We start from the raw sequence: 23,130 nt of genomic DNA on the forward strand, positions 1-23,130 counted from the left end.
TTTTTTTTTAAATTTTTTTTTTGGGGTTTTGGGGGTAAACCCCATGTATTGTACCAGTGTTACTTAGTTATCTTTGTTGGTGTAAACCATGACTATTGTCTCATGCACCAGTGTTACTTAGTTATCTTTGTTGGTGTAAACCATGACTGTTGTCTCATGCACCAGTTTTACTTAGTTATCTTTGTTGGTGTAAACCATGACTATTGTGTCATGCACCAGTGTTACTTTTAATCTTTGTTGGTGTAAACCATGACTGTTGTCTCATGCACCAGTGTTACTTAGTTATCTTTGTTGGTGTAAAACATGACTATTATCTCACGCACCAGTGTTACTTAGCTATCTTTGTTGGTGTAAACCATGACTGTTGTCTCATGCACCAGTGTTACTTAGTTATCTGTGTTGGTTTAAACCATGAGTATTGTCTCATTCACCAGTGTTACTTAATTATCTTTGTGGGTGTAAACCATGACTATTGTCTCATGCACCAGTGTTAATAGTTATCTTTGTTGGTGTAAACCATGACTGTTGTCTCATGCACCAGTGCTACTTAGTTATCTTTGTTGGTGTAAACCATGACTGTTGTCTCATGCACCAGTGTTACTTAGTAATTTTTTTTGGTGTAAACCATGACTATTGCCTCATGCACCAGTGTTACTTAGTTATCTTTGTTGGTGTAAACCATGACTGTTGTCTCCTGCACCAGTGTTACTTAGTTATCTTTGTTGGTGTAAACCGTGACTATTGTCTCCTGCACCAGTGTTACTTAATTATCTTTGTTGGTGTAAACCATGACTATTGTCTCATTCACCAGTGTTACTTTGTTATCTTTGTTCATGTAAACCATGACTATTGTCTCATGCACCAGTGTTACTTAGTTATCTTTGTTGGTGTAAACCATGACTATTGTCTCATCCACCAGTGTTACTTAATTATCTTTGTGGGTGTAAACCATGACTATTGTCTCCTGCACCAGTGTTACTTAGTTATCTTTGTTGGTGTAAACCATTACTGTTGTCTCATACACCAGTGTTACTTAGTTATCTTTGTTGGTGTAAACCATGACTGTTGTCTCATGCACTAGTGTTACTTAGTTATCTTTGTTGGCATAAACCATGACTTTTGTCTCATGCACCAGTGTTACTTAATTATCTTTGTTGGTGTAAACAATGACTATTGTCTCATGCACCAGTGTTACTTAGTTATCTTTGTTGGTGTAAACCATGACTATTGTCTCATGCACCAGTGTTACTTAGTTATCTTTGTTGGTGTAAACCATGACTATTGTCTCCTGCACCAGTGTTACTTAGTTATCTTTGTTGGTGTAAACCATGACTATTGTCTCATGCACCAGTGTTACTTAGTTATCTTTGTTGGTGTAAACCATGACTATTGTCTCATGCACCAGTGTTACTTAGTTATCTTTGTTGGTGTAAACCATGACTATTGTCTCATGCACCAGTGTTACTTAGTTATCTTTGTTGGTGTAAACCATGACTATTGTCTCATGCACCAGTGTTACTTAGTTATCTTTGTTGGTGTAAACCATGACTGTTGTCTCATGCACCAGTGTTACTTAGTTATCTTTGTTGGTGTAAACCATGACTATTGTCTCATGCACCAGTGTTACTTAGTTATCTTTGTTGGTGTAAACCATGACTATTGTCTCATGCACCAGTGTTACTTAGTTATCTTTGTTGGTGTAAACCATGACTATTGTCTCATGCACCAGTGTTACTTAGTTATCTTTGTTGGTGTAAACCATGACTATTGTCTCATGCACCAGTGTTACTTAGTTATCTTTGTTGGTGTAAACCATGACTATTGTCTCATGCACCAGTGTTACTTAGTTATCTTTGTTGGTGTAAACCATGACTATTGTCTCATGCACCAGTGTTACTTAGTTATCTTTGTTGGTGTAAACCATGACTATTGTCTCATGCACCAGTGTTACTTAGTTATCTTTGTTGGTGTAAACCATGACTGTTGTCTCATGCACCAGTGTTACTTAGTTATCTTTGTTGGTGTAAACCATGACTGTTGTCTCATGCACCAGTGTTACTTAGTTATCTTTGTTGGTGTAAACCATGACTGTTGTCTCATGCACCAGTGTTACTTAGTTATCTTTGTTGGTGTAAACCATGACTATTGTCTCATTCACCAGTGTTACTTAATTATCTTTGTTGGTGTAAACCATGACTATTGTCTCATTCACCAGTGTTACTTAGTTATCTTTGTTGGTGTAAACCATGACTGTTGTCTCATGCACCAGTGTTACTTAGTTATCTTTGTTGGTGTAAACCATGACTATTATCTCATGCACCAGTGTTACTTAGTTGTCTTTGTTGGTTTAAACTATGACTATTATCTCCTGCACCAGTGTTACTTAGTTATCTTTGTTGGTGTAAACCATGACTATTGTCTCATCCACCAGTGTTACTTAGTTATCTTTGTTGGTTTAAACCATGACTATTGTCTCCTGCACCAGTTTTACTTAGTTATCTTTGTTGGTGTAAACCATGACTGTTGTCTCATACACCAGTGTTACTTAGTTATCTTTGTTGGATTAAACCATGACTGTTGTCTCATGCACCAGTGTTACTTAGTTATCTTTGTTGGCATAAACCATGACTTTTGTCTCATGCACCAGTGTTACTTAATTATCTTTGTTGGTGTAAACAATGACTATTGTCTCATGCACCAGTGTTACTTAGTTATCTTTGTTTTTGTAAACCATGACTATTGTCGCATGCACCAGTGTTACTTAATTATCTTGGTTGGTGTAAACCATGAGGTTGTCTCAAGCTCCAGTGTTACTTAGTTATCTTTTTTGGTGTAAACCATGACTATTGTCTCATGCACCAATGTTACTTAGTTATCTTTGTTGGTGTAAACCATGATATTGTCACATGCACCAGTGTTACTTTGTTATCTTTGTAGGTGTAAACCCTGACTATTGTTTCATGCACCAGTGTTACTTAGTTATCTTTGTTGGTGTAAACCATGACTATTGTCTCATGCACCAGTGTTACTTAGTTATCTTTATTGGTGCAAACGAAGACTGTTGTATCATGCACCAGTGTTACTTAGTTATCTTTGTTGGTGTAAACCATGACTATTGTCTCATGCTCCAGTGTTACTTAGTAATCTTTGTTGGTGTAAACCATGACTATTGTCTCCTGCACCAGTGTTACTTAGTTATCTTTGTTTGGTGTAAACCATGACTATTGTCTCAAGCACCAGTGTTACTTAATTATCTTTGTTGGTGTAAACCATGACTATTGTCTCATGCACAAGTGTTACTTAGTTATCTTTGTTGGTGTAAACCATGACTGTTGTCTCATGTACCAGTGTTACTTAGTTATCTGTGTTGCTGTAAACCATGACTATTGTCTCATTCACCAGTGTTACTTAGTTATCTTTGTGGGTGTAAACCATGACTGTTGTCTCATGCACCAGTGTTACTTAGTTATCTTTGTTGGTGTAAACCATGACTGTTGTCTCATGCACCAGTGTTACTTAGTTATCTTTGTTGTTGTAAACCATGACTGTTGTGTCATACACCAGTTTTACTTAGTTATCTTTGCTAGTGTAAACCACGACTGTTGTCTCATGCACCAGTGTTACTTAGTTATCTTTGTTGGCATAAACCATGACTTTTGTCTCATGCACCATTGTTACTTAATTATCTTTGTTGGTGTAAACCATGACTATTGTCTCATTCACCAGTGTTACTTAGTTATCTTTGTTGGTGTAAACCATGACTGTTGTGTCATGCACCAGTGTTGGTTAGTTATCTTTGTTGGTGTAAACCATGACTATTGTCTCATGCACCAGTGTTAATTAGTTATCTTTGTTGGCGTAAACCATGACTTTTGTCTCATGTATAAGTGTTACTTAATTATCTTTGTTGGTATAAACCATGACTATTGTCTCATGCACCAGTGTTAATTAGTTATCTTTGTTGGCGTAAACAATGACTTTTGTCTCATGCACCAGTGTTACTTAATTATCTTTGTTGGTGTAAACCATGACTATTGTCTCATTCACCAGTGTTACTTAGATATCTTTGTTGGTGTAAACCACGACTGTTGTCTCCTGCACCGGTGTTACTTAGTTATCTTTGTTGGTGTAAACCATGACTGTTTTCTCATGCACCAGTGTTACTTAGTTATCTTTCTAGCGTAAACCATGGCTTTTGTCTCATGCACCAGTGTTACTTAATTATCTTTGTTGGTTTAAACCATGAGTGTTGTGTCATGCACCAGTATTGGTTAGTTATCTTTGTTGGCGTAAACCATGACTTTTGTCTCATGCACCAGTGTTACTTAATTATCTTTGTTGGTGTAAACCATGACTGTTGTCTCCTGCACCGGTGTTACTTAGTTATCTTTGTTGGTGTAAACCATGACTGTTGTCTCCTGCACCATTGTTACTTAGTTATCTTTGTTGGTGTAAACCATGACTGTTGTCTCCTGCATCAGTGTTACTTAGTTATCTTTGTTGGTGTAAACCGTGACTATTGTCTCCTGCACCAGTGTTACTTAATTATCTTTGTTGGTGTAAACCATGACTATTGTCTCATTCACCAGTGTTACTTAGTTATCTTTGTTCATGTAAACCATGACTATTGTCTCATGCACCAGTGTTACTTAGTTATCTTTGTTGGTGTAAACCATGACTATTGTCTCATCCACCAGTGTTACTTAGTTATATTTGTTGGTTTAAACCATGACTTTTGTCTCCTGCACCAGTGTTACTTAGTTATCTTTGTTGGTGTAAACCATGACTGTTGTCTCATACACCAGTGTTACTTAGTTATCTTTGTTGGTGTAACCCATGACTGTTGTCTCATGCACTAGTGTTACTTAGTTATCTTTGTTGGCATAAACCATGACTTTTGTCTCAAGCACCAGTGTTACTTAATTATCTTTGTTGGTGTAAACAATGACTATTGTCTCATGCACCAGTGTTACTTAGTTAATTTTGTTGGTGTAAACCATGAATATTGTCTCATGCACCAGTGTTACTTAGTTATCTTTGTTGGCGTAAACCATGACTATTGTCTCTTGCACCGTGTTACTTAGTTATCTTTTTTGGTGTAAACCATGACTATTTTCTCATGCGCCAGTGTTACTTATTTATCTTTGTTGGTGTAAACCATGACTATTGTCTCATGCACCAGTGTTACTTAATTATCTTTGTTGGTGTAAGCCATGACTATTGTCTCATTCACCAGTGTTACTTAATTATCTTTGTTGGTGTAAACCATGACTATTGTCTCATGCACCAGTGTTACTTAGTTATCTTTGTTGGTGTAAACCATGACTATTGTCTCCTGCACCAGTGTTACTTAGTTATCTTCGTTGGTTTAAACCATGACTGTTGTGTCATGCACCAGTGTTAGTTAGTTATCTTTGTTGGTGTAAACAATGACTACTGTCTCATGCACCAGTGTTACTTAGTTATCTTTGTTGGTGTAAACCACTACTATTGTTGCATGCACCAGTGTTACTTAAATATCTTTGTTGTTGTAAACCATGAGGTTGTCTCAAGCACCAGTGTTACTTAGTTATCTTTGTTGGTGTAAACCATGACTATTGTCTCATGCACCAATGTTACTTAGTTATCTTTGTTGGTGTAAACCATGACTATTGTCACATGCACCAGTGTTACTTAGTTATCTTTGTAGGTGTAAACCATGACTATTGTTTCATGCACCAGTTTTACTTAGTTATCTTTGTTGGTGTAAACCATGACTATTGTCTCATGCACCAGTGTTACTTAGTTATCTTTATTGGTGTAAACCATGACTGTTGTCTCATACACCAGTGTTACTTAGTTATCTTTGTTGGTGTAAACCATGACTATTGTCTCATGCACCAGTGTTTCTTAGTAATCTTTGTTGGTGTAAACCATGACTGTTGTCTCATGCACCAGTGTTACTTAGTTATCTTTGTTGGTGTAAACCATGACTATTATCTCATGCACCAGTGTTACTTAGTTATCTTTGTTGGTGTAAACTATGACTATTATCTCCTGCACCAGTGTTACTTAGTTATCTTTGTTGGTGTAAACCATGACTATTGTCTCATCCACCAGTGTTACTTATTTATTTTTGTTGGTTTAAACCATGACTGTTGTCTCCTGCACCAGTTTTACTTAGTTATCTTTGTTGGTGTAAACCATGACTGTTGTCTCATACACCAGTGTTACTTAGTTATCTTTGTTGGTTTAAGCCACGACTGTTGTCTCATGCACCAGTGTTACTTAGTTATCTTTGTTGGCATAAACCATGACTTTTGTCTCATGCACCAGTGTTACTTAATTATCTTTGTTGGTGTAAACAATGACTATTGTCTCATGCACCAGTGTTACTTAGTTATCTTTGTTGGTGTAAACCATGATATTGTCTCATGCACCAGTGTTACTTAATTATCTTTGTTGGTGTAAACAATGACTATTGTCTCATGCACCAGTGTTACTTAGTTATCTTTGTTGGTGTAAACCATGATATTGTCACATGCACCAGTGTTACTTTGTTATCTTTGTAGGTGTAAACCCTGACTATTGTTTCATGCACCAGTGTTACTTAGTTATCTTTGTTGGTGTAAACCATGACTATTGTCTCATGCACCAGTGTTACTTAGTTATCTTTGTTGGTGTAAACCATGACTGTTGTCTCATGTACCAGTGTTACTTAGTTATCTGTGTTGCTGTAAACCATGACTATTGTCTCATTCACCAGTGTTACTTAGTTATCTTTGTGGGTGTAAACCATGACTATTGTCTCATGCACCAGTGTTACTTAGTTATCTTTGTTGGTGTAAACCATGACTGTTGTCTCATGCACCAGTGTTACTTAGTTATCTTTGTTGTTGTAAACCATGACTGTTGTGTCATACACCAGTTTTACTTAGTTATCTTTGCTGTTGTAAACCACGACTGTTGTGTCATGCACCAGTGTTGGTTAGTTATCTTTGTTGGTGTAAACCATGACTATTGTCTCATGCACCAGTGTTAATTAGTTATCTTTGTTGGCGTAAACCATGACTTTTGTCTCATGTATAAGTGTTACTTAATTATCTTTGTTGGTATAAACCATGACTATTGTCTCATTCACCAGTGTTACTTAATTATCTTTGTTGGTGTAAACCATGACTGTTGTCTCCTGCACCGGTGTTACTTAGTTATCTTTGTTGGTGTAAACCATGACTGTTTTCTCATGCACCAGTGTTACTTAGTTATCTTTTTAGCGTAAACCATGGCTTTTGTCTCATGCACCAGTGTTACTTAATTATCTTTGTTGGTGTAAACCATGACTATTGTCTCATTCACCAGTGTTACTTAGATATCTTTGTTGGTGTAAACCATGACTGTTTTCTCATGCACCAGTTTTACTTAGTTATCTTTCTAGCGTAAACCATGGCTTTTGTCTCATGCACCAGTGTTACTTAATTATCTTTGTTGGTTTAAACCATGAGTGTTGTGTCATGCACCAGTATTGGTTAGTTATCTTTGTTGGCGTAAACCATGACTTTTGTCTCATGCACCAGTGTTACTTAATTATCTTTGTTGGTGTAAACCATGACTGTTGTCTCCTGCACCGGTGTTACTTGTTGTGTAAACCATGACTATTGTCTCATTCATCAATGTTACTTTGTTATCTTTGTTCGTGTAAACCATGACTGTTGTGTCATGCACCAGTGTTACTTAATTATCTTTGTTGGTGTAAACCATGACTATTATCTCATGCACCAGTGTTACTTATAGGTTCATAGGTTCATAGGTTCATACTAGGCTATCTGCCCTAGGCCATTTATAAGCCTAGCCAGAGTGTGTTTGGCTTTCGCCACTCATTTTAAATTAATTTTGCTATGCCCTTTTTCGAGGTTAGTATACTGTGCCTCTGTCTAACAGTGACACAGAAGTGATACCCGGGGTAAACCTACAATCTCCCATCCACTCATCAAGATTCCTCTTGAAGAGAGTCAATGAGGGACTCTGCCTAACCTGGACTGGGATTTTATTCCAGAGTGAAGGGAGCTTCTGGGTTATGAATCTGTCCCTCCAGCATGTCCTATTTATTTCAGTGCTGAGTTTCAAGTCTCTCGAGCGTGTAACTCGATGGGATTTGGATTTCTGAGGTGCAGCATGTCCATTAATTCCGGGTTGGACATGGCTTTATACATCAGGCACAGATTGCATCTGAGCAGGCGGTATGCCACTGAGTTGAGCTGAAGTTTCTTTAACCGGGCGGCATATGGCATCTGTTTGAGCCCTTTGATCCTCTTGGTGAGGTACTTTTGGGGTCTTTCCAGTTGCTGCAGGTGTCTGGTAAGGTACATCCTGAAAGAGGCATTGTACTCAATTATGGGCCTGATGAGGATTGAGTAAAGAGGCATGATGACCTCCCCTGATCCAGATGTGAATCCCTTCATGATTAGGTGGGCTATATTAAATGTTTTTCTAACCACTTTGGCCAAGTGGTTGTCTAATGAGAGATTGCTATCATCTTGGGTCCCCAGGTCCCTAATTGCTTCTTCTGTACTTAATGGATTACCACCTATGTGGTAATTTGTGGGCACTTTGTTTTTTCCAAAGGGGATGACTATACACTTTTTGGCGTTTAGCTTGAGGCCATGGCTCTAGCACCAGTTGTCTGTTTCTATGAGGCCCTTTTGGAGGATGCTTGTGTCGGCTGGAGAGTCGATTATGGTGCCCAGTTTGCAGTCATCTGCGAACTTGGTCAGCCACAGTCCTTCTGTGTTGGCCTGTACCTCCGTCAAATATATACCCTAACAAGAGAGGTCCCAGGACAGAGCCTTGTGGGACGCCACTTGTAACTGGTTTGGAGTCTGACATGGCTCCAGCAATTCTAATCATGTGGGTTCTGCCTTGAGCCAGTTTGCAACCCATGTAGTGACATAGGGGTTTATATTTAAGCTGGTGAGCTTATCTATAATGCCCGAGTGGGGTATTGTTTTGAAGGCTTTTGCGAGGTCCAGGTAGGCTGTGTGGACCACCTTCCCCTTGTCAATGGCCTTGGTGACTGTTTCAAAGAAATCAACCAGGTTTAAGAGGCAGGATCTGCCCTTAACAAAGCTGAACTGGGTAAGATCCAGTGTCTGTAGGTCCCCAATATTTTTATTTATGAGGTCCATGATGATCCTTTCCATAGCTTTGCAGACCAAGCTAGTCAGGCCTATGGGGCGATAGTTTCCTGGATCCGTTGAGGCACCACCTTTGTGGAGAGGGACCACTGTTGCTGTATGCCACTCTTTGGGTACATATCCTGTAGTAAGGCTGAGATTGAACAGTAGTTTTATGTTTGGGTTTAGCTCTTCTTGGAGTTCATGTAGGGCGAGCCGGGACACCGTCTGGTCCCATTGATGCTGTGTTTTTTGCTTTGGAGAGGGTGGTTCTTACCTGAGCATCTGAGATGTCAGGGGGGCAGCACTCTGCTGGGATAGATATTTGCCCTTTTCGTGGGGGGGGGGGGTTGTGCTGAACCTGTCAGCTAGGATTTTGGCAATGTCTGTGGGTTCGGTGTATTTTTTTGTCATTTTGGACTAATTCTGAGCATATCTGGGAATTCCCACCCAGGTTCCTAACATAACTAAACAAAGCCTTGTGATTATCCTTAGTGTCCTGTGCAATTTTTCTCTCGAAGCTGGCCTTAGACGATTTTATGAGTGCTCGTAGGTTTTTGCTAATACTGATCAGAGATGCATTCCATTTTTGGGATTTTGCTCTATCATGTAGTAGCTTCCTCCTTCTATTGTATAGTTTGTTTATGGCTGGGGTCCACCAGACAGGACGTCTGCCTTTGCAAGATTGGGTCTTGGTTTTATTTGGGATTGCATGATCCATGCATTCCTGAAGGTGTTCATAGAATGCGTTTATAAAGGATTCTGCAGTCTGGGGCGTATTTTCCACAGGCCCGGGTGCTTTGAAGGATTCCACCTTGGTTTTGAGGAATGTGAAATTTGCTTTAGAGAAGTTTTTCACTGTGGTTTTCTGGGCAGGGGGTGGGGTCGGGATGTGAATATCCAGTGAGATTAGTTTATGGTCTGATCTTACCAGTGAGGGATACACTTCTGGTCTGGAGCATAGAGTCCCCATGTTGGTGATGATCAGGTCCAGTATGTTTTCCCCTCTTGTGGGAGTAGTAACAAGTTGTTCCATAGCATTTGAGTTTATAAATTCTAGGAACCTTTGGGCTAGGGTGTTGGAGCTACAGTAATGCTCCCAGTCTATGTTTGGGTAGTTGAAGTCACCCAATATAATGGTGTTTGTAACTTAGTTATCTTTATTGGTGTAAACCATGACTATTGTCTCATGTACCAGTGTTACTTAGTTATCTTTGTTGGTGTAAACCATGACTATTGTCTCCTGCACCAGTGTTACTTAGTTATCGTTCTTGGTGTAAACCGTGACTATTGTCTCATGCACCAGTGTTACTTAGTTATCTTTGTTGGTGTAAACCATGGCTATTGTCTCATGCACCAGTGTTACTTAATTATCTTTACTGGTGTAAACCATGACTATTGTGTCCTGCACCAGTGTTACTTAGTTATCTTTGTTGGTGTAAACCATGACTGTTGTCTCCTGCACCAGTATTACTGTTATCTTTGTTGGTGTAAACCATGACTATTGTGTCATGCACCAGTGTTACTTAGTTTAATATTTAGACTGTTTACTTTGTCTGCTGGTTATGCTTCCTTATTCTTTTACTTATAATTTGCACATCACACATACTAGTTATATGTTTTATGGCATTTGTCACCAATTAGGTAAGTGGTTTCTGTTTTAGAGGGGGCACACATAGGGTTTGGGGGGATTGCATGCTACATGTTTCCTTGTTGTCTTTTTCCTTTCAGGTCATGGTGTCATCTGCATGGCTGCAAATTACAATATTCAGCAAAGTAAATGCTGCTCTTGTCAGTTTTTGACTAAACAAAGTGTTGTTCTATCATAGAGCTTCCACATTCATATTATCATGCATACCATGCATGTACAAAGTGTGTCATTTGGAACTAGAAAGTGCCTTTAGTCAGGAGACCCATTGCATTATCAATACCAGTCTATTTATAGAGTAAAGAGCAATCAATTACCTGACACATCTGCACAATGTATCCTTTTCATGCATTGGTCAAGAAGTCAGGCAAACTGCAACATGTTATAGAAAAATCTCTTTTCTCTTATCCAAGAATTTAAATGTTTACTTTTAAGGTGTTATCCTTTCTCCACTGAGTTCCCACTATCCTCTAAATGCAACGTCTTACATCTGAGCAAAAAGCTCTTTCTTATTTTTTAGCATAAATATAGTTCATGTTTCTTCTTCAGCAGCATCATAGTCTTGCAGCCTAACTGTCCTGTGCTCTCCTGCATGTTTTCAGTAGGTTTACTATTAGTTCCTTTATCTTTACTATCATCTTAACTGATTTATAAAAATCAACATCTTCCAGTCCAAAATACGTAGACAAAACGTTTGTGGTTCTCCTTCTTCTTTTACAGTATTACTTGCATCTACAAATGTCAGCATTGCTTCAGGGCCACCTCAGAATATTCATGCTCAGCATAAACCTGTCACCGAGTACCAGATAACCTACTCCTAGGAGCCACATTTCACAGAATTAGAGTCATCTGATCATTTGGCTTTAGAATTTACTGTGGATTCATATATTAATACTTCTAAAATGGTTATAGCAAGTTATGACTGCTCAAAGATTACTGCTCAATTATGTTTTAAAGAAATTAATGATTTAGATTGAAACAATGATGGTCTATCTGTACCATCAGTAAATTGGGAGTTATTTGAGAGCAAATGCTTACAACTGTTAAATAAGTGCAAAAACTTTGCTTAAAAGGATTACAAGCTCCTTAAAAGAAAAAAATGTCTAATTTTGTAGACTACTTAAAAATCAAACTAAGACATTTAAAACTGATTATAAAGAGTCACTCTCTAAGAATGCTGATATTAAAACGTGTTATACTTATGTCAGCAGTATCAAAAAAGTTAACAATAGACTTGGTCCTATCCTTAAGCAGGGTACCATTCTTTTAAATAACTTCACCCCATTTCCTTCATCAAAAACTATAGTTATTGGTGAAATCCTAAATCTAGATAAATCTCATATTTCATGTCAATTAAATAAAGCCTTATTTTAAGGGGAGACCTGAGGTTGTATTTATACTACTAAGAGAAATTTTGGCAAGGCATTGAGGTGCTTCCCATACTCTTTCAATAGGTGCTGTGGGATCTTTTATATCCACCTGAGTTATCACCAATTCAAGCAGATGGGTCCTTAGTTTTATATCTCATCCAAATCATGGCACACTCAGGAGTGCAGCACCCCCATGCTGTAGTGCGATGTCAGCAAGGAACCTGGTGTGGGAATAGTCTTCTGCACCAAAGGTGACGGTACTACTTGATGTACCACTCCTACATTTACTGAAAAAAGCCTTGTCAGTGTTCTGCCTCCCCTTCAGATTTGGTGGATAGTTTTCCAGAACCACTTTGAGATTTTTCAAAAGTATTGTTTTCTGTAGCCTCAACAAATTCCAGATTCATTCAGGTCTTTACCTCACTGATTACCACTGCTGTCAGTTTCCTGACTAATTAACTTTGAACCCTTACTTGCAATAAGCAGGAAGCTTTTTTCTTTTACCTAATGGGTTCCCTCACTGGTGGTATTCTTAGGTGGCTTAGCTGTTTAAATTATAAATGTGACCCTTTCCGACCCAAACTCCCCGTGTTTATGGAAGACACTCTTCTGATTGTAGGAGATGATCTCATCTCACATTGGAGTACACTGGCATGTACCTGACAATACATTTGCAACTGCTAGAATGGCCACATTGGTTCCTCACTACAAGAATACAGGGTGTAAATAATATGCCCTATGTGGAGGGTCTGAAAGCCCTGTCCTTGTACTTTGTCTCCTACAGACTACTGAGGGGAGATCTGGGGTTAAACTACTAGCCATTCTTCATTCCTGCCTGTTTGATATGCTACACATTCACAAAACAAATAGTACTAAGATTACCTGTACTAAGGATCCAAATGTCATCTGTAACATAAAGAAAATATGCTAGAGGGAAAGGTATGTGTCTCACAGATTACCCCTTCTCTGGAACAGACTCCACATTCATGTGAAACAGAGCTCTTTCTGAAGCTTATTAAAATGCAGTTTGGACCCATGGTTGGGAAATCACAAATTCACCGCTGGCTTGTCACCTGTGATCCCTATGGACATGGAAAGGCTGTAGCTGCCCTATGTACCAAAGCCATTTTAGCCTGTAGGCATTAATAATTAGGAAAAATTGAGGCATGAATGGCTAGGCTTAAAAAAGTTCTAGGATGATTAGCCTTGTAACCTCCTCTGATCCTATAAAAACACAATACCACTGTTACTAGAGTGTTCCTAATGTATGTTTTTAAGTCTAATTGAATAACTAAGCCCTTGATATAAGACCTTGCTCTAATGTGCTCTCATACCAGATAAACTTATGAGCATTTTTCCATTTGAAAATGGTGTCTGTAGTGGAAAATCCATCAGTAGTGAAAAAGTCAAAACATAATTCATTTAGTCAGTTTCAAAGTAGACAACCATTCCTCACAATTGCACCCATCTCGGCATATCTGGCATTCACTACAAACACATTAATGTCTACAGAGTGAGTAGGTGGTTCCTTATCAACCAGATGTGTCTGACATTCACTACATACACAATAATGTCTACAGAGTGCTTATCAACCAGGTGTGTCTGACATTCACTACATACACAATAATGTCTGCAGAGTGAATAGGTAGTCCCTTATCAATCAGGTGTGTCTGACATTCACTACAAACACAATAATGTCTACAGAGTGAATAGGTGATACCTTATAAATCATTTATTTATTTATTTATCTTACATTTGTTGACTGGGCTAGTCCAGCTGGATATATGTCCATTTTCAGTAGAGGCCCAGGGGAGACAAGCTCCAAAATCACAGTATTATTTATATTATATGACAGTTTTTACAAATGCAGGTGCATTACAGATTTTAGCAATTCTTTACATTTTCTTACATTACTGCTTAAAGAATCTTTATACATGTCATATTTAGATAGTTATAAGAAGATATTTATAATGACATTAAATTAATATATAAAAGCACACTCTCTTTATGGTTAACAGAAAAGCAACTAGATCAGTACAGGAATAGTGGTAAGTACCCAAAAAAATGAGAAGTCCTGCACCAAAGCCTTTATGCCAAAAGCTGAAGAAATCAAAAAAATGTCTATATGGCAAAAGACACCACGGCAGAGGCACAAGATAAAACCAGCTGAAGTTTAAGTGCTTTCAGGCAAACATGCCCTTCATCAGACAATGAAAAACAGTTAAAAAACAACATTTAAACATACTGTTATCCAATCACATTCAGTAGTTTGCCCTCCTTTTTCTCAATACAGGTTTTAAAGGCACAATTACATTTAAACCAGGGCTCCGGCCCCTAGTCTTATAATCCACCTTGATTCACTGCACTCAGTTTCATTAATTAAATCTCCACTTCTTATTGTTTATGCATAACTTGTAGCACCATAAACTTAAACAAGTGGTCTGAACATTCTGATTTGTGCAGTGCTAGGGCATTTCATACATCATGATGTCTAATGTCATACAAATGCCCAAAAATTCTCTCTTTCAGCATGCAGTTGGTCTTACCAACATAAAATGAACTACACTGTTGACATGTAGCTAAATAAACTATATTTCTAGTTCTGCAGTTGTCATAACCCCTCAATGAATAGATCCAACCTGTTCTAGGATGTACGAAAGAATTGTTGGTACAAATGTGGGTGCAAGCCCTACAATCATGACATGGATATGTCCCTACACGTCTTGTTTTCATAATAGTTGATACATTGGGCATAGGTTCCTTGCAGAGCATGTCCTTCAAATTTCTATTCCTTCTGAAAGTGAATCTAGGTCTATCCCCAACTATCGCTGCTATTCTGTGATCTGTTTGCAACACTTTCCAGTTACGTTGTATAATGTCACAAATCCCCTCTATATTACTGCTATATGTAAGCAGTAATTGTCGTTGTGGAGGACCAAATCTATTGTGTCTATTATTAATACCTCCATTTGTACCCCTATGATACCATGGTTTAGCAGTCCCATCACGCTTGGTTCTAATTTCTTCGAAGGATCTATCTATCAGCTGTCTACTGTATCCTCTTTCTACAAGATTGCCCATAAAGACATTTGTCTCAATGTCAAAGCATTCCTCTTTAGTACAAAGCCGAGAAATTCTATGGACCTGTCCTTTCACTATGTTCGTGAAAGTATGTCTAGGATGCATGCTGTCAAAAGAAAGCAGACTATTCCTCCAACACTGCTTCTTGTATAACAGTATCTGTCTTACCTAATGTATCATTCGCTAAATGTACATCCAAATAATCAATGTCAGACGTCGAAGAATTAACAGTGAATCTAAAAAACTCTGCGGTGTCTTCAAGGTAACCCACAAAAGAAAATAATTGCTCAACTGTTCCCTTCCACAAAAAGAAAACATCATCGACAAAACTATCATAATTTCCCAAGTTGCCAGACCAAGGATGTGTGCATTGAAAAATCACCTCATCCTCCCAAAAAGCTAATATAAGATTAGCATAAGAATTAGCACAGGGTGTGCCCATAGCAACACCCTGTGCCTGTCTAGTAATTCTCTTGGCAGGTGAAGATGTTATGCTCAAGTATCAAAGCCAGCAATCTGCATATAAGGGGTGGGGATTTAATTAATGAAACTCAGTGCAGTGAATCAAGGTGGATTATAAGACTAGGGGCCGATAAGAGCCCAGGTTTAAATGTAACTGTGCCTTTAAAACCTGTATTGAGAAAAAGGAGGGTAAACTACTGAATGTGATTCGATAACAGTATGTTTAAATGTTGGTGTTTGCCTGAAAGCGCTTACTTCTGTTTTTAATAAAACTTCAGCTGGTTTTATCTTGTGCCTCTGCCGTGGTGTCTTTTGCCATATAGACATTTTTTGAATAGTGGTAAGTACCTAATGATAAGTGAGGAAGTTAGTCAGGGTTAGCACAAGGTCATAACTGATGTGTTTTAAGGTATAGTTTCAGTTTGTTTTTGAATAGTGTTATTGAGGAAAGCAAGGTCAGATCACTGGGAAGTGAGTTCCAGGTTTTGCCCATGGTATTAGAGAACAAAGAGTCACAAGCCATATTGTTGGTTTTACCTATTTGTACAAGTAGTTTATTTGACTAGCGTAGGGTCTTAAGGTTATTGTAGGGGGTGATCAGGTTGGTAAGTATTGGAGTATTAGTAGGTTGATACAGGATCTTGTGGCTAACTGTTAATTGGTTAAATAGTAGTAGGTTTGGCACCTCTAGCCATCCTAGTTGTTCAAGTTTATGACAATGATGGGTTCTGAAAGCAGAGCCAGTGGCAAATCTGGCAATTTTGTTGTAGGAGATAACCAGCTTGTTAAGGTTGTTTTTACACAGTTTAGTATATATAGGGAAGGCATAGAGGAGAGTAGAGATTAAGTGGGTACAGACAATAGTAGTCCTGGCTAATGGAGTCAGAAAGGGTTTGATCCTATAAAGGGAGCCTTGTTTTTTGTTGACTGTTTTTATAGTACTGTTAATATGAGTATCAAAGTTAAGGTTGTTATCAATTAATACCCCTAGAAATTTGGTAGTGGGATCAGGATATATGATAGTACCATTGTTTGATATAACAGTAAAGTTAAGTGGGGAGGCCCTATGAGTGGGAGTGAACAGTAAGAGTTTTGTTTTTTGGGGGTTCAAGATGAGGCAATGGTGTAGAAGCCATTTTTCGACTGTATTAAACACATTTTGGGTTACAGTCTGTAGGCCAGATGGAGAAGTGGCTGAGCATATTAACATGGAATCATCTGCATATTGAATACAGGTAGCTTGAGATATTACAGAATGTAGGTCATTAATAAAAATAGAAAATAGGAGAGGGCCTAATATGGAGCCTTGAGGGACACCAAGGGCAATGGGGAGGTGGGTAGATAAATTGTTCTCCCATAGTACAGCCTGCTGTCTATTGTTTAGGTAGGCTTGGAACCATTGTATAGCCAGTGCATGTAGTGAAAGGTTTTTGAGTATGTTTATGAGTAGCTGGTGGTTAACCATATCGAAGGCTTTAGAGAGATCAATAAGGAGGGCTGAGGAAAGAGTGTTATTATTGCGATTTTTGTTAATACAGTCAGAGAAGGATAAGAGGGCAGAGGTGGTGCTGTGAAATGGCAGAAAATCATGTTGGCAGTTAGCTAGTAAGTTGTTTTGGATTAGGTAGTTTAACAGTTGTTTATGAATGCATTTCTCCATGATTTTTGCCAGGGGTGATAATATAGCTATAGGTCTATAGTTTGCTAATTCGTTGGAGTTACCACCTTTATGCAGGGGGATAATATGTAAGATTGTCCAGATAGATAATATGTAAGATTGTCCAGATAGATGGGATAGTTCCTTCAGTTATAGTTCTATTAATCAGGATGGAGATGGGATAGGCTATAACTTTTGCAGCTTTTTTACAAATATTCTGTAGGTAGTAGATCAGCTGAGGGGGTGGTTGGTTTAAGTTTTTGAATAAGGGTACAGACAAGGGATGTGAGAACAGGTTGAAGGTAAAATGGGGAGGGGGTGAGCTGAATATAGAAGTAGTCAGGGATGAGCTGTCAGGTGATAGTTAATTGGCAAGAGATTGAATGGTCTCTGTAAAGAAAGTGTTAAAGGTGTGTCTGACATTCACTACATACACAATAATATCTACAGAGTGACTAGGTGGTACCTTATCAACCAGGTGTGTCTGACATTCACTACATACACAATCATGTCTACAGAGTGACTAGGCGGTCCCTTATCAACCAGGTGTGTCTGGCATTCATTGCATACAGATTAATGTCTACAGAGTGTGTAGGTGGTACCTTATAAACCAGGTGTATCTGACATTCACTACATACACATTAATGTTTACAGAGTGTGTAGGTGGTACCTTATCAGCCAATGTGTAAGCTACAGAGTCGATAGCTGATGACAGATCAAATAGCGACATTAGGACAAGTCTACAGCATCAGTAGATGGTACATGAGTAAGTACTACTACAGTTTGAAAGAAGAGCAAATGGTCTGATACCTTTTAGGTGCATATGCACAACATATATATGGTCTGAACTCATAAGCCCAACATATATATGGTCTGAAACCACATGCACAACAACTAGAGCTTTACCCTTACCAAATTGTAGTCACATTGAGCACAAACTCCAACTTATGGCCAAGGTTTTATTTATTTATTTGCATAAGCATGTATGTATTTTATTAGTATGTTTATCTGGGTAGCGACTGCTCATTGATTAGACTGCTCAGGTTAGTAGGTACGATTTAGGACTTTCAAAGTTTATTATACAGCCGCGGTGGTATGGCGGTAGCGTTGTTACCTCACAGCAAAAGGTTCTCCCATTCGATTCTCGGCTGGGCTTGGGAGTGCCTTCTGTGTGGAGTCTGTATGTCCTCCCCGCGGTTGGGTAGCATTCGAAAGACATGCATGCATAAATGGGTGTGCCTTAGTTGAAGGTTGGGCGTTGAGCTGGCACCTCGGCATTTTGTAAAAATATACTGCCAATCATTAGCGGACCAGAGTTCTGCTGTGGCGACCCCTTACCGGGAAAAGCTGAAGGACAAACAACAACATTTTAGTGGGAAACAGTAATGCATGTTCTTGCTTTATTAGTTTTGACTAACTGGTAGCAGTAAAGCCAAAGTCATAAATAAGTATGTTGATGTAAGGGAGTTGCACTTCATAGCTGTTTTCAAAAATCATCTGTGTATGTGTGCATATGCAAAATAATTTTGTTCACTTTTCATTTTCTGTTGATAAGATTGCACTAATAGACATTTGGTGCAGTCTCAGGTGGGTGAAATTCTATGGAACAAATAATTATGACTCTGATTTGTAAGCTATACATTGAAAATCTTATTTGGATGTGGCAGATGTTGGCCACTAACCAAGGCAGCAGTGCACATTTATTATAGTCCCTTAAAGAGTTGCCCTTTGTATATTAAGGGATACTGATGATGGGATTCAAACCCTATAATGCTGGTTCTGTTGCAGTCAATATTAATAGCAGTGTGAAGGGAGTTAAAACATGTAGCTCATGTCCATCACCTTCTGGAACTAACTTTGGGTGGTATGATGGCAGGGAATCTTCTTGGGCTAGGCTTATATAGGCTTCAGGGCTGTTAGCCTAGTACAAACCTATGAACCTGTGTAACACAGATGCCATTTTGTTTCTGTCTGAATAAATAAATACAAGACGTATGAGACAGCTTCTCAAACTGACACTGCTAATTGGATGTGGCACTTTTGCAGAAAGGAAGGGCTGTACTCCTACCTGCTGAAGCAGTGAATCAGCATGAGTCAGCTGCATTGCCATAGAGACATAATCTCTGCCTATGACCCAGGTGAAAGAGTTCAGTTAGCACTATTGTGACAAGGCTTGGAATGCCCAGCCGTGGGTGAAGACAGGTACTACCTAATACCACAATCCCATAAAGGAAAGGTGGAGATATAAGAGACTGTTATGGGTCAGGAGTTTGGCCACCAGTGACAATGTCATGGTAGTGTTCATCTGAACTACATAGCAGCATGCACTTTCATAGTTACCTATATGAATACAGTCTCATTTGCTGGGACATCAAACATGACTCAAAGAACTGTGAAAGCTGCCTTGTTCTTCAGATAACACTTCACCCCCTCCCCCCATGATTAGGATACTCAGTACACGTGGAGGATTTTATTGGCTCAGTTTTGACTGGAAGAGGCTTGATGGTCAGTAGGCACTGGGACAATCAATTGTAGAAAAAATGGTGAATAGGATAGGGCCCAGAAGAAGTGGACAGCAGACTATAGAGAAATGTATCATTAAGTAAAACAGCAGGAGAAACGTGGTCATTATGTAGAATAGCAAGAGAAATGTGTCATTAAGTAAAACAGCAGGAGAAACGTGGTCATTACGTAGAATAGCAAGAGAAATGTGTCATTAAGTAAAACAGCAGGAGAAATGTTATCATTACGTAGAATAGCAAGAGAAATGTGTCATTAAGTAAAACAGCAGGAGAAATGTTATCATTACGTAGAATAGCAAGATAAATATGTCATTAAGTAAAACAGCAAGAGAAATGTGGTCATTTAGTAGAAGAGCAGGAGAAATGTGTCATTAAGTAAAACAGCAGGAGAAACGTGGTCATTACGTAGAATAGCAAGAGAAATGTGTCATTAAGTAAAACAGCAAGAGAAATGTGGTCATTTAGTAGAAGAGCAGGAGAAATGTGGTCATTTAGTAGAAGAGCAGGAGAAATGTGGTCATTCAGTAGAAGAGCAGGAGAAATGTGGTCATTAAGTAGAAGAGCAGGAGAAACGTGGTTATTAAGTAGAAGGGCAAGAGAAAGACGGTCATTAAGTAGAAGAGGAAGGGTAATCAGAGGCACAGGCATGGAGGTTGGGAGGATGGCTTAATGGCTAAGGTGTTTGCCTTACAAGTACAAGGTGCAGGGTTTGAGTCTCACAAGGGATAATTAGCTAGGCTTAAAATGGCTCGCAAGGGCAGTTAACTTAGTACTAAACTATGAACCTATGAGGCCAGCAGACCATTCTAGATCCACTGCAGTGCTTCAGAGTTAGTTACTGTCAGCATGCAACTGTATTGTTATAGGGTCATAGGTAAGTACCAGGCTGAATGCCTTGGGGGCCATTTAAGCCTATCCAGTTTCCCTTTTTGTGCTTGAATTAACTGTCCCCCATTTGGTTATAGATTGGCCTTACCCATCCCATGACCAATAATTATATATTATCAGTCACTTTTGTGTCTGGGACATGAATAAAGAGTATTCGTGGGTTCTGTACAAACAGCTTTAGTTCATGCAAACACATTAATACTGTTAGCTATTGTCCTTAACTAACTTATATACAACTAACAACTATGATCATGCATGCTCATTCCCTGGCTGCTCCTTCAAAATGGCACTGGGGTTTGCACGTGTGTGGGTCATATATATGCACATATAGCCTTGCATGCTTCTTAAAGATATAGCGCACACTTTACACTATGATCTACATATCCCAATGAGAATAACTGGGATCATACCATAGATAAGTTGAGGGGACCCATATTGGATAAAGCATTTAGGAGCTGCCTCTGTCCATTATCAATATAGTGGGCAGTACTGGTATAAATGTTCTGTTTCCCATCTATAGATCCAAGCTATGCTTGAATATGAAAAAATCTTTATTTTATGTGGATTGGGAGTCTGTTCCAGAGCATCCTCTGTGAGATATACCTGTCCCCCCAAACCATTCTGTTGATGTTGCAGAAGATACACAGTCCAAAAAAACGTGAAAATTCACTTTAATTCACTTAAGCGCTTTTCGTCAGCGATATACGCTGACTTCTTCAGAAGCTGTTAAAATTGGTTAATTAACCACCTGACCTTTATATAAACAAACAATTAAAACATCTTAGACACGTGGCTGAAAAAGCCAATCTGTTAAAGCTATTCAAGATAACTAAACTAAAAATTCTTGAGACATAAATAATGACAATGGATGTTGAAAAATGCAGTACGTTATAAAAAGTAGATATAAAATAAAAACAGTAAAATAAAACAATCATTTTCAAACTTCACTAATAAAATATCAATGAATCATAAATTTAAAGGTTAAACTAAACACACAGTGACCCAACCTATACAGCATCTAATTGTGCTACCCTAATACATAAACCAAAGTGCAGTATATAGATAAAAACATTTAATCTCTTGAGGCTATTCAGTTTTAATACACTAGAAATGGAACAAGTGTCATTGAGACCAGGGTGGCTATAGGCATTAAGCCTCACTTGCCACACCAATTCCAACTCCTCAAGTTTTAATGGTCTCGGTCCTCCTCTACTATCAGTGTTGACATGGTCAATAGCCAAGAAATTAAAGTTATGGTTTGGATAACTAGAACAATGTTTAGCTAGTGCATTTTCAAGTTTACCTTTTCTGATCGCATATAAGTGCTCGTACATTCTGTCCCTAAGTCTTCTTTCTGTTTTTCCTATATAATAGGCCGGGCAGAGTGTACATCTAGTTAAATATATGATAAAGGAGGAATTACAGTTAAATCTATGGTTCAGTCTGTAGACCTTACCATTTATTTGAAAACAGTTAGTTTCTTGTACATGTCTACAATAGTTACAATTGTAACACTTAGACATCCCCGGGTTACGTGTTGTAAATGTGTCTTTGTGTTCCAATAACACTTTGAGGTTTTTGCTCGTTTAGTTTGTTTGTTCCAGTTTGTTTATTATTTATACGTTCTTTGATTTGATGTTTCAGAAGAGGTTTAGACCCCTAGATTAAGTATTTCTGACGCCACTTGACTTGCTGATGTACAGTAAATCCATCAGAAATGGGTCAGAGGATGTCTTATATACCAGACACATGTCACCTCGTAGCAGTCTATGAGATTCTGGGCTTTCATTCGGTCCATGTAGGACGTGATGTTAGTCCTTGTATCCTTTTAGTAAGGTATCTCTGTGGGCGTTCCAGTTGTTGCATTTGTCTGGACAGATACATGCCAAAGGGGCATTATATTCAATGATTGCCTAATGAGGGTTGAGTAGAGGGGGCAATGACATACATAGATCTAGGCACAATCCGTTTGTTTGTAAGCTATGCAATATATAAAAAATTTCATACAATGATGGACACATGCTGGTGAAAAGTGTGGTCACTGTCCACATAAGTTCCCAATTTCCAACGATCTGGGTCAACTGTTAAAGGTATATTGTTAATCTAGAAATTGCTTGGGATAGGTGACTTCCCAAATGATACCGTAATACATTATTTTGGCATTGGGTTTCAGTCCATGATTTTGGCACCAGTTATTTGTTTGGATTTATTTATTTGTCAGTAGAAAACTGCTGACAAAGGATGACATTGAGTACAAGCAACAGCCAAAATGGGAGGGGGGGGGGCTTCTTTGCAAATGAGGCAGTGGATTTTTGCTCAGCTTGTGAGAACCAGTTAGATCAAGAAAGTGCCA

This window comes from Protopterus annectens, chromosome 14.part0 (genome assembly GCF_019279795.1).
Source record: "Protopterus annectens isolate FY-2018-M chromosome 14.part0, PAN1.0, whole genome shotgun sequence".
Lineage (NCBI taxonomy): Eukaryota > Metazoa > Chordata > Ceratodontiformes > Protopteridae > Protopterus > Protopterus annectens.